Here is a 12,013-nt window from a genome sequence, read left to right on the forward strand (position 1 = left end):
TTGAATCAATAGAAATGAGAAGGTAAAAGCAATTTTTCTGATGGCATTTTTGTATTTTTTTTTTTTGTAAAAAAAAAAAATCATATTCAAACGCCCATCAAATGTTAAGAATTTGTACGCCTTCTGATACTCTACTCTCTTACCCTTATGATCCCTCTTTTCTGTCTGGTTATTTACCTTTAATGCCCCCATCATCATCATCATCAACATTGGTCGTCCGTATAGTCGAAATCCAATACTATAATACCATTACCCAGGTTATATCCTTGCACTTAGTCGTTGTCGTAGTCGACTCGACAGTAAGTAACAATATCACTTTCATAATCGATATAATAATTTGGTTCAATGAACTTTCAAATAAAAGAAAGACAAATAAAAAAAATAACAGTGATTTTTGTTATTTTAATGAAAAAAAAAAAAAAAAAAAAAAATGGCGACAACGGAACGGAAAGAAAGCATCAACCATTACGAAAAGATATTAAAAAAATGAAAGGTTTTGAATGTTAAAAGTTTTTTGTAATTTTTAACAGCTGCTGTGCTTTTGTTAAATAAAAAATAAAAATACAAATTAGAAGCAACAACAAATAAAATAAAAATTGATTTATTGATTTATGCTAATGATAAGCATTAAAATATTTAAAAAAATATTGAAAATTAAGAACATTTTTTTAAGAAACCAAACAAAAAAAACCAAAAACAAAAAATAAATATCCATTTAGCTATCGTAGCTAGGATAAATTAAATATTTATTTTACAAATTGATATTTATATATATTTAAATAAAACAAAAAAAAAATATATAATGCGCAACAAAGTAGTAAACATTTGTACTAATTTTGCATAATTAGCTAAGTATTTAAATTTAAATAAAAAATTAAAAAAAAAAAAAAAACAAAATTTAAATGTGATCAATTAAATAAAAAAAAAAATAATTTTAATATAAACTAAGTAATAAAGTTATATTCTTGTTACAGAAAAAAAAAAATAATAATAATAAAACAAACAACAACAGAATCAATGTCTAGTATAATCAATGTAGTATACTTATGAGTAAATGTTTAGACAAAAATAACAAAAACAAAAAATGGTGTTTAATAAATTGAATAAAAATCAAACAAACAAAATTAGTGAAATTATAAACAAAAAAAACAAATATTGTGAAATTTTATTTATATTTTAAATATAAAGAACAAAATAGGGCTAACCATTCGGAAAGAATAAATAAGTTATACATACAAAAAAATTAAACTATTATTATTATAAAAACTTGTAGAAGAAACAAGAGTATAATAATTTACACATTGATTTATTTCAATTTTATTAATATTTTTGTAAAACAATTTGTAGCAAGTAGATTATTTTATTATTATTATTATTATTATAATTTTTAATTTTGTTGAAATAAAGAGTTTTTGACACAAATTTATTCTGTTTTTTTTTTTTTATTTACAGAGGTGAAAAAATTTAACATCTGTAAGTGTAAGAGCCAACATCATGGAGTTGGATAATTTGAGATCCAGACATTTTTCTTCAACCAAAACAGTATTAAATTAGAGTTTTTTTTTCTCATTCACCTATTTATATAAGACTGGTCGGCAAAAAAAAAAAAATGTCGGGAGCAAGAACTCCGTAAAGTGACTTTGATTAACTTGTATGTGCTGAATTCAAAACTGTTTACAGATTTATTCCATCACGTCTAGTTTTTGAGCTCTGCTCATCACTATTTTCGCCAAAAACTAATTTTAAATGAAATATTTTTTGACGTTTTATTTAAAATATAATATTTTTAGGTAATATTTTACTTTTTTTTTCATCCAAATCAGGAGTCGAAAACTGGAATTCACTTCAAATCTGCTTCAAAAAACAATAAGTTACCTTAACCAACAAGATTTTCAGATATCATACATTTCTATATCAAATAACTTTTAGAAAAAAATTATTTTGAAAAAAGAGATTATTATCTAAAATATGCTGTTTAATTAGCTCTCTAGTGCATACAGTGCCGGTTTAAGCACTATAGCGGCGCCCCTGGGCAAGATTGCAAGTGGCGCCTCTAAAAAAAATCATTTTAAAACAATTTTTACAATCACGAAAAAAGCATACTTGTTAATGCAGTTTGCCTTTAACTCTGACTTTTTTGTTTAAACACATTTAAAGAGATGTAGATCCAGTAGGTACAGTTGGGTTTATTTGAACAATATTTTTCAAAATCTTTTTCAACTACATAAATGTCGTTTTCGAATGGAATCACTCAATGATTCACTCATTCCGAAAAAAAGTTTGAATCGCTTCCACTCAATTCTGTTTGGTGAAAAATCAAAAAAAAATGTTTATGTTTTTTCACTAGGAGAAATTGTTTGACGTTATTATTTAATGTCGTTTTCAACTGGCTCTGCGGAAGCGTCCGGAATCATTCAGAAGCCTTCTAAAAGTCTTTTATTCTCACGAATATGACAGACAGAACGCTATTCAGAATAAAAATCCTCTTTCAGGATTCACTCAAAACCACTAATACTTAAATAATAAAACGTCAAACCAAATTATATTTATTATTTTTAATTATATTATAATTATATTTAAACCAAAATATATTTATTTGATTATTCAACAATACAGATATAAAATTTCAGAATTGAGTGGAAGCGATTCAGACTGTTTTATTGGATTTAAGAATGAGTGAATCCTTGAGTGAAACCACTCGAAAACGACATAATAAATGCTTTCAGCAGGCTTCTAACTATTTTTTTTTATTCTCCCACACAAACGTAGTTTTTATGAGAAATGGAAGAGCTGTCAATTTTTCAAGAGTTGGGAAATGAGCTCGGGAGTAGTTCTCGCGGTTAGTTTCAAATAAATGAAAATTTCGGACAGTAAATATAATAAAAACCGAAAGTTTTAGAGTGCTTATGTTGCACCTACATATTTGCAACTATGTAAATCTTCATCTATTTAATTCTTTAAAGTACAATATTTTACAAATAACCCATTTTAATTTTGTTTTGACACATAAATATGACAGTACAGCTGAGCTAATTGATATCTATTGTTTTCGGTCCAGTTCTGTTTTTTTATTCATTACAGTCTGGTTCGTCGGTCTATTCTATTCCATATCCGAAAAAAAATAAATAAACACACTCCATCTCCATATTACCAGCTATGATTAAGTGATTTAAATATAGGGGCGAGTTTGCAAAAATTAATTTGGTTGGATGAATATTATAATAATTGCTTTAGTCTTATCAACCCAAAATTGGGGGGGCCTTCATTCTTCAAAATGTTAAGGACAAAAAATAAGAGCGCCTTTGAAAAAGTAAAATAGAAAAAAATTGGGGCGCCTTTGTGAAAGTAAATATAATTAAAACATCGATTGGAAAGATTTCGTTATTTATAAAGACTTTTGTAAAAGTTCGGGCCCCTCAATCCTTGCGCCCCTGGGCGGTGGCCCAGGCTGCCCCCCCTTAAAACCGGCCCTGAGTGCATACAAAGTTATACCGTCCTTATATTATTATGTTATTATTTTTTTTAACTATATAGGCTTTCGTTTGGAATTTCAAAGACTTTTTTATCTGGCCAAACAATAAAGATATGAAACAATTGAATTCAACGAAAACCACGTTGATTCAACTATTTTTCGGAATGATTTTGCGTTAAAGACGAAAATTTTAAAATCAAAGTAGAACATCGTTAGTTTAAAGTGGTTTACCGTTATAAAACATCTTTAAATCAAAGTTGTTTCAACTTTAAAAAAAAGCATCAATTTATTAAAAAAATAGAAAAAAAAGGCAGCCGCTGGGGATCAAACCTACAACTCTTGGGTTACTAGGCGAATGCTTCACCAACGTGCTATCTCATTGTTGAAAATTAGAGTGATAAAATGCAACAAAAGCTGAAGTCCGACAAAAATAAAAAAAATTTCTTACGTTGTTTCAATTTTATTTTAAAGAAGTTTCATGTTAATTTTTTCAACATTAAATCAACGTTGAACATTTTACATTTTACGTTGCGTTTTTTCCCTCAGTGTAGTTATGTGACAATTTTTCCTTTAAATTAGGGTTGCCACATAGAAGTTCCCATTTTAGAAGTGGCAACCCTATTTTTTTATTATCAGTATCAACTTATCTGCAATTTTAACCTCTAACCTTATGAGCTAAGTAACTCGAATCGCATCCGTCTATGAATCGATAAATAACACTGGTTTACAAAATTAAACTTTTTTTTTGTTGCCGGAACCAAAATATACTTTTCTGAAAGTTTTCGGTGTGCTGAACTCGAATCCGAAGTCAAAAAAATTCTAGCAGCTCGCGTTTTTGAAATATTACCGTTAGGAAATGCAAAAAAACGTTTTTTTGACTACTTCGGACGTTTTTTTTTTCATGTAAGAAAATTTTTAAAATTAAAATTGTAACGGTTTCTACGAGACCTGTTTTTCTTCTTTCAAAATCTGTTTAAATCTTTCCGATATCTTTCGTATAGGTCGAGATATCTTAAGATGAAGTAAGTGTGTTTTGCTCAAAAATCATAGAGGATGTAATAACTTTATACCAGGGTTTCTGGGATACGAATATGATGTCCGACTATTGTTGGTCTCTTATATGTCATTTTCAAAAGTCAGCACACCAGAGGAGAGCCTTAAAACGAAGTTTTTTGGAAACTAATGGTCAATTTATTTTTTTAAATAAAGTTTTTCTAAGTAAATACATGTTTTTTTCTGTTTTATATCTACTTTGCTGAAACTAAGAAACTAGAGCTGATGAAAGTCTTTTAATTACATTTTTGAAAAGGGTATTAAATATGTAGTCAGCAACAGCTAAAATTTTTTCGACAACACATGTGCTGCTTGGCTTACCAATGTATTATAAAGTTATTACATCCTCTATGATTTTTGAGCAAAACACACTTAGTTCATCTTAAGATATCTATACCTATACGAAAGATATCGGAAAGATTTAAACAGATTTTGAAAGAAGAAAAACAGGTCTTTTAGAAACCGTTACAATTTTAATTTTCTTACATGAAAAAAACGTCCGAAGTAGTCAAAAAAACGTTTTTTTTGCATTTTCTAACGGTAATATTTCAAAAACGCGAGCTGCTAGAATTTTTTTGACTTCGGATTCGAGTTCAGCACACCGAAAACCTTCAGAAAAGTATATTTTGGTTCCGGCAACAGAACCCTTGTTAACCAGTGTAATAGTTATAATATTCAGTTTTACAATTCCAAATTCAAAATTTCTTAGTTCCATGTTATTGTTTTTATAATTGCTCACACATATTTTTAAATGATTTTGACCAAGAATCGTTTGATTTCTTGTGGAAAAAAGAATTTTTAGAAAAATAATATAAATATGGTACATGTCAGCACCGTTTTTTAAAAGAATATTTTTTATGGCGAATTGAAATTGTATATCATTTTCCCAAAAAAAAAATTGTTATGCCATTTTTAAGAAAAAAATGTTTCACCTTTAAAAAAAAAAATGTTTTTCAAAAAAAAACCCTTAAATCTGTTTCTTTTTGTTTATTAGTCAAAGTCAAATAAAGTTAGTTTACGAAAAAAAGCGAAGAAAATGATGAGTTTCACAGTCTTCGCAACAAATTATTTTATGAGGAAATAGATCATCGAAGAAGTTAGAAAATAAAGATGTAAAACCCTTGGTTCCACTACACTTAAAAATTTGCTTACAAAATCTAGATTGATAACACTGGCCAACAATTTTTAACTTTTTAAAATTTTCCAGAAAGATTTATATTTAATTTTATAGATTTGGGATCAGTAGGCTCAAAAATCATATTGGTTTCTTTCTAGCAGCTCTAGTTTTTGAAATATTTAAGTTTTCCACATTTTGGGGGTAATTTCGTACTAATTTTAAAGTTATGCTTATATTAGGTAAATGTTTGTTAAGATTTTCCAGAAATTTTTTTGTCGAACCTATTGCATTTGGGCTCACTAAGCTTAAAGGAAATTTTTTTGTGGAATTCTACTTAACCATTTTAAGAAATTACACTGACTGGCCAACACATAAAAATTTTCCAGAGTGTTGTTTATCATTTCTTACTAAATTTAGGGTGCTGATTCCGAAAACAACATTAGTTTTTTTCTAGCAGCTCTAGTTCTTGAGTTATTCATACATGAAAAGGCATAGAAATTTATAAAAAAAATTTTTGTTGTGTTGTTTTTTTTTTTTATTTAATTTTTTTTTTTTTATTCTTATTTTACTTACTAAGCCAAAATACAATACATTCAAAATAAATTTTTCCAGCAAAACTTAAAAATCACCCCAAAATGTGAAAAATTAAAATATCTAAAAAAAAAAATAGAGCTCCTAGAAAGCAACCAGTGTGATTTTTAAATTTCAATTTCGTAATATTTTTCAATATTCAAAGTGACAAGAAAAGAATGTAGTTTCCCCAAGTGCAATACAACTTTTGTTTGCACAAAATCGCTTAGACACTTTATGCCAAACAACAAACAGCTTTGTGTTACTTTTTGCCTTCAATTCAGTATGACGTAACAAAACTACGGAATGCATACCTACCACACAAAAATAGGATGTGGGTTGAGGACACCATTCTTTATTAATACACATAAATATTTTAAAAATGATTCTGATACCTACACACTAAAATAAATATTATACTATTGCCCTTAAATAACGCAGGTACAAAATACCTTTAATCGATTTTTTAAATTTTCCTCGAATCCAACGCATCAGTGCTTAATGCAACAACACACGTGTGCAACGAAAGTCCTATAGTGGGTGTACAATAGACGTACTTGCCTACAAAAAAAAAGGATTTTTGTATAACAACGGCCGCGGTATTCGGTGACCTAAATTTTGCCAAGTCTACTTGCTTGTTTAATAATTCAAAATCAATTCATATCGCTCGAAAGGATATAATTGAAGAAAAAAACTGCCAAAGGACATTGAGGGTAGCTCTTGTTTGATATGAACTTCTTCTGTGAGCTTATAAATTTCTCAAACAATATACAATATTGTAGTTTATGTGGGATATTTAGTTAGGATTTCTGTACCTTGTTTTATATCGTATATTGCAGCACATTGTTCAGTTGTTCTGATTTAGCTGACTTCATGGCTTTTGTTGACTTTTTTTTCAAAAGAAAGAAAGAAAGAAAAGAGAAAAAAAAGAACAATAAAAAGCCCATTTATTTGACATCAGATAGTATAATCAGTTATCACAATCAGTAATCGGATTAAATGGACGTACTCGTAGAAGAAATATTTTTATATGAATCTTGTGCGGTTGCCCTTTGATGGATTTTTTCAGACAAGCAATTTGTGCAAAAGTTGCAGATTTTACTTTATAGATAATAATAAATTGTCTTGTTTATTGCTAAGGGGAAAGAACAAATAAGACATAACTACTGGGTAGGTATTGAGTAAGTATATTGCATCGTAAATGTAGGAAAATATGGTTTATGTACAGTAACAAAAAAAAGTAAACTCTACTTTTAGCTCCTGTTAATGTAATTGAAATGGCTGTTATGGCAGGCAAGTTATGAAGAAGTTACTTTTTCATGTAAGCGCCACTACACTATATTAACACAGGGTGCATTTAAAGACTATATTTTTGCATTAACATGTTAAACATATTGAAGCGTTCCAGAAGTTAAAAAAGATTTTTAAAACGCTCACCAATGCACTTTGGTTTGAAATTTCTAAATAATAAAATGAAAGGGAAATATTAAATGAAGTAAAAAATAGTTTACACTAGAAGCTCGACTGAAGAAGTTTTTGGTTAGTGGCACAAGTAGGAAGTAGTCTATTGCATTTATAAACACTTCCTCATATAATTCCTTTTTTTTATTTTACACTTCAAAATGATAAGTAATACCTGTTATAAATTTTGTATGAAATTGGCTTATAATTTGATCAAATATATGAACCTAAAAAATTAATTAAAATTAATTTTTCTGTGATTTAACTTCATAGGAGACTTACGTTGTTCCTATAGTTTCAAATAGGAATATCAGAGAGCTTAGGATTATATGATTTTAGAAATAAAACTAAAATTTGCAGCAAAGTAAGTGAGTAACGCAGTTGTTTGGTTTTGATCACTTTGTGTTTGAACTGTCATTAATATAGAAATATCATTCAAAACATCGCACAGTGTGTCGAGCCCATACAAAAGTTTATCATAAATACTTGCAGCTAAGTTTTTGGAGTTTTAATATCTTTTTTTGTGTTTTTATGGCAGGAATAGAAAAAAAAGTTACAAATTAACAAATTTAACAACCTATTACTTTTTTTTTAGTATAATTTATGAAATTAACATTTATTGAAGAAGCCACTTGTGAGGAAAATAATTTTTTTTTTTTTGGTTATAAACAAAAATATACTTTTCGTAAGGTTTTTGGTGTGCTGAATCCGAAGTCAGAAAAATTCTATCATATCACGTTTTTTAAATATTCCCGTTAGAAAATCTGAAATGTCGTTTTTTTTTTAACAGTTTTTGAGGTTTTGTTCTTAAACGTGGTGATTTATTTTAAATAAATTTGTGACAGTTTCTAAAAGAACTAAATGTTTTCTTTTAAAGCCCGTTTAAATCTTTTCAATATCTTTTTTCTACTTTGAGAAATCTTAAGTTGAAGTCAACTTGTTTTGTTTATCTTCTCTATACAAAAAAAATCGTAGGTTTATTTGCGTTTCATAGCAAATCTCGAATAGTTTTTTGTCAATCGCTTTCAAATTTTGAAATAACGTTTTATTTGCATTTTCGTATATTCTTATATCGGCGAGGTTGGTAAATACAGCTATAATACACAGTAGAGCGTGGCCGGGTCAAGTAATTATATTAAAAATTTAGTATGCAGAAAAATATAATTTTTTTCGTGTTGAAAACAATACTTAAAATATTTTTAATTACATAAACAGCTTTTTGTTACTTGTGTATGGTTAAATATTATTAAATACATCGATTTTTTCATTTTTGTGATCCCCTTGAAGCTGTTTTTCAAAAAAATGAATTATTTTGAGTACTTGACTCGTAGCACATAAATGTGAATATATTATTGCCAATATTAAGTATAGGCCTTAGGCAAAATAATATAAAAAAAATTATCGATATGATTTTATATGTTTTTTTTTTTTAAATTAAGTTTAAAAATTATTTTTTTTCTTTTTTGGCCATTTATCAAAAAAATTTTAATAACTCATATATAATTTTATAAATTTAATTTTTTTTTTTGTTATACGTTTTACAACAACACTCAAATAAACAAAATAACATTAACAAAATTTTTCAAACATTCACCAAACGTGAAATATACACTCTCAAAGATTCGCATAAATTCCTCAAAATATTTTCGATTTCCGAGGTAGGTACTCATGTTTCGGAGCTTATTTTGAATACATAACCTGGGTTATTTTCTAAGATAAATATGTTTTCATATGAGTTGACACTTCTAAATTATATTTTAATAGCAAAAATATTAATTTTTAACAAAAAAAAGTGATTTATCATAAGTTGACGACACACTGTGCATCGGTGTAAATGTTTTTTTTTTTATAATAGATTAAAGTATAACCATGCTATGTCAATTAAAGTATAATGAAAAAATATTGATAAAAATTTCCATGTTTTTTTTTTTTTTTTCAAAATTCACTGCCCTAATTCGGCATCAAAAAGTATTTTGGCCCACATACCTATGTATACTTAGGCCAAATATGTAGAAATAGATCCTCCATTTGAAATACAAAAAAAGTCATGTGGGCAATTCACACGTGGTAGAAGTGAAACCTTAAAAAATATTTTTTTTTGCAAAAAAAATCGAAAAAGTCTACCTTTTTTTTTATTCTATCACCTTTAAATCCACCCACCTATAATAAATTTTATATCACCGAAAAGCTTATTGTTTCAGCTCAAAATATTTATATCGACCATGTCTATACAACATCTACAAAAAAAACCCTGTTTTGTTGAATTCAAATTGTAATATTTTGCGATCTAACTGCAACTTTGGAAACTTTTATACTTTTTTGAAAACTACAATAACAGGGCAACTTTTTAAAATAATAAACCATCCACACACCGTACAATTTTTTTTCTGCGGTGTTGATCTCAAATAAAAGTTAGAAATTGATTTTTTATAAAACTTGAAACTGTTAGTTAATTTGCAGCGAAATGGCGTATACAATAAAAAATATTTTGATTAATTAATTGTTCCTAATTATTTGGCAATGTTTTTGTAAAAGAATTTGAAAAACAGAAATCTCCGTTGCCGAAGTACCAATCTAGTGTACTAGAAATAAAGAACGCAATTGAGAAAGAAAATATTAAGAAGTATATTGTATATATACATTAGAGTGTCCGCAAGAAATCGATTTTCGAAATTTGGTCGGGGGAACCCCATAAAATGTTCCGCCTTTGCAGATTTTTAGATAGCCAAAATTTAAGCTCGATTGGATAAGTCTAAATGGTGCCGACACTCGCTCAAAGTATCAAAAATCTCTGTTTTTTCACTGTTTTTCGAAGAAAATTAGCTCTAGCTCCCAAACAGATGGGGTTATTTTCACTTTTTATATATTAAATGAAAGGTAGTGTTATTACACATAATTCAGATTCAAAATTTGTTTAGTTTTACAAAAAAAAAAAATATTGTCATCAATTTAAATTTTCAGTACTTACCTCAAAAAGAGCTGAAGTGCAAACTCGATTTAAAATGAAACTTTTTTTTACTGTTTTATTAAAAAAAAAAAAAAATCGAAACATTTAACAGATTTCTAAAAAACAAAATACTTAACATCGTGTTAAATTTCTTATACATAATTATTGAAGTAAATACTAAAAAATTTAATCAAGTGACTTACTTAAAGTAGTTTTGGAAGCATCAGGATATAATTTTCGGCACTCACTGACTACCTGAAGTACATATTGTTTTTGTTCCTCATCTTTAGTTAAAAGATTATTAAAATCGGTTATTAACTTGACTCCTCTTTCTGCCATGTCATTTACGACTTTAAGTGTTTTCACTTTCTTAAAGCCTTCTTTAAAATGGGGGTTTTCGGGCCAAAGATTTGGAGGTTCTTTGAGAAAACTTGTGTCTATTTTCAATCGGCCGAAAAAGTTCAATGTTTCTTTGTTCACAATATTTTTTAACCCTGCTGTGACAAATTGTTCAATTTCATGTGGATGTAGCTTTGGATTTACTATTCTGTTGGTTTCTGTTTCGCTGTTTTTTAAAATTATGTTGGCCATTTCTGATTTTTCGCCATCTGGTAAAGTTGGGTCAAAGAACGCCAGACCTACCAGCTCTGAACTCAAATACCATAAATGGTTTGAGAATTTAGCAAGAGCCTTCTCTGAAATGTCTTTGTCTATATTGCGGTATTCAATGAAATCACGCAAAAGATCAAGATCTTGTTTAGGAGCCAGATAAGCTCTTGGGGCATTAAACCAAGCCTTGCAGTAAATTTTTACGATGAAAACGTAGATATCACCGAGAGCGTTACGTTCCTCGTTACTCATTTTAAACTGGCTTCGAAACATGAATATTTTTAAGCTATAAATAGCTTTGGCCATCCACCTAGCATGATGAGTGGCTCCTGGTGTTCTGAATCCAACTACGCTTCCATCTAGAACTCCAACAAAAATCAAAACCAACTGAAGAAATTCCTTATAGTCATTTCTAGGCTGACATTCTTGTAGTTTTTCTTTTAATTCACCTGATATCTTGGTTATAACTTCAGGGGTTAGGTGTTTATTTACATTTTTATCACTGATACCCGTGTGATATATTTTTGAATCTATTTTTGACCATTCATTTTGGAACCTTTTAAAAATATCTGGTTGAGGTCCAGTGGTTGAACCCAACTTACAATCAAAAATACCTCTTAGCAAAACTTCGAGAATATGGTGACGACAGGCCAGGTACAGCAACTCTTTATCCAACATTAGCTGCAAAATTTTGCAAGATCCTTTAAGTCTTCCAGTGTTTGAAGCAGTGGTGTCAAAACACATTGCTTTTACAGCATTCGAAACTCCCCATTGTTCCAGCATT

At 28.5% G+C, this 12,013-nt stretch overlaps 1 protein-coding gene across 3 annotated transcripts in view; it reads left to right on the forward strand.

Moving 5' to 3' along the window:
• LOC129914428 (tRNA-dihydrouridine(16/17) synthase [NAD(P)(+)]-like) overlaps nucleotides 1-12,013 on the forward strand; it is a 134,922-nt gene that overhangs the window by 37,555 nt on the left and 85,354 nt on the right. The window contains exon 1 of one of the 3 annotated variants that reach the window (XM_055993703.1): nucleotides 1,459-1,473. The exons of the other annotated variants lie outside the window; for them this stretch is intronic. The gene's annotated coding sequence lies outside the window, so the exon portion shown is untranslated. Of the gene's footprint in view, nucleotides 1-1,458; nucleotides 1,474-12,013 lie in introns of those variants that run through there. 3 annotated transcript variants of the gene reach the window in all.

Source organism: Episyrphus balteatus, chromosome 1 (genome assembly GCF_945859705.1).
Source record: "Episyrphus balteatus chromosome 1, idEpiBalt1.1, whole genome shotgun sequence".
NCBI lineage: Eukaryota > Metazoa > Arthropoda > Insecta > Diptera > Syrphidae > Episyrphus > Episyrphus balteatus.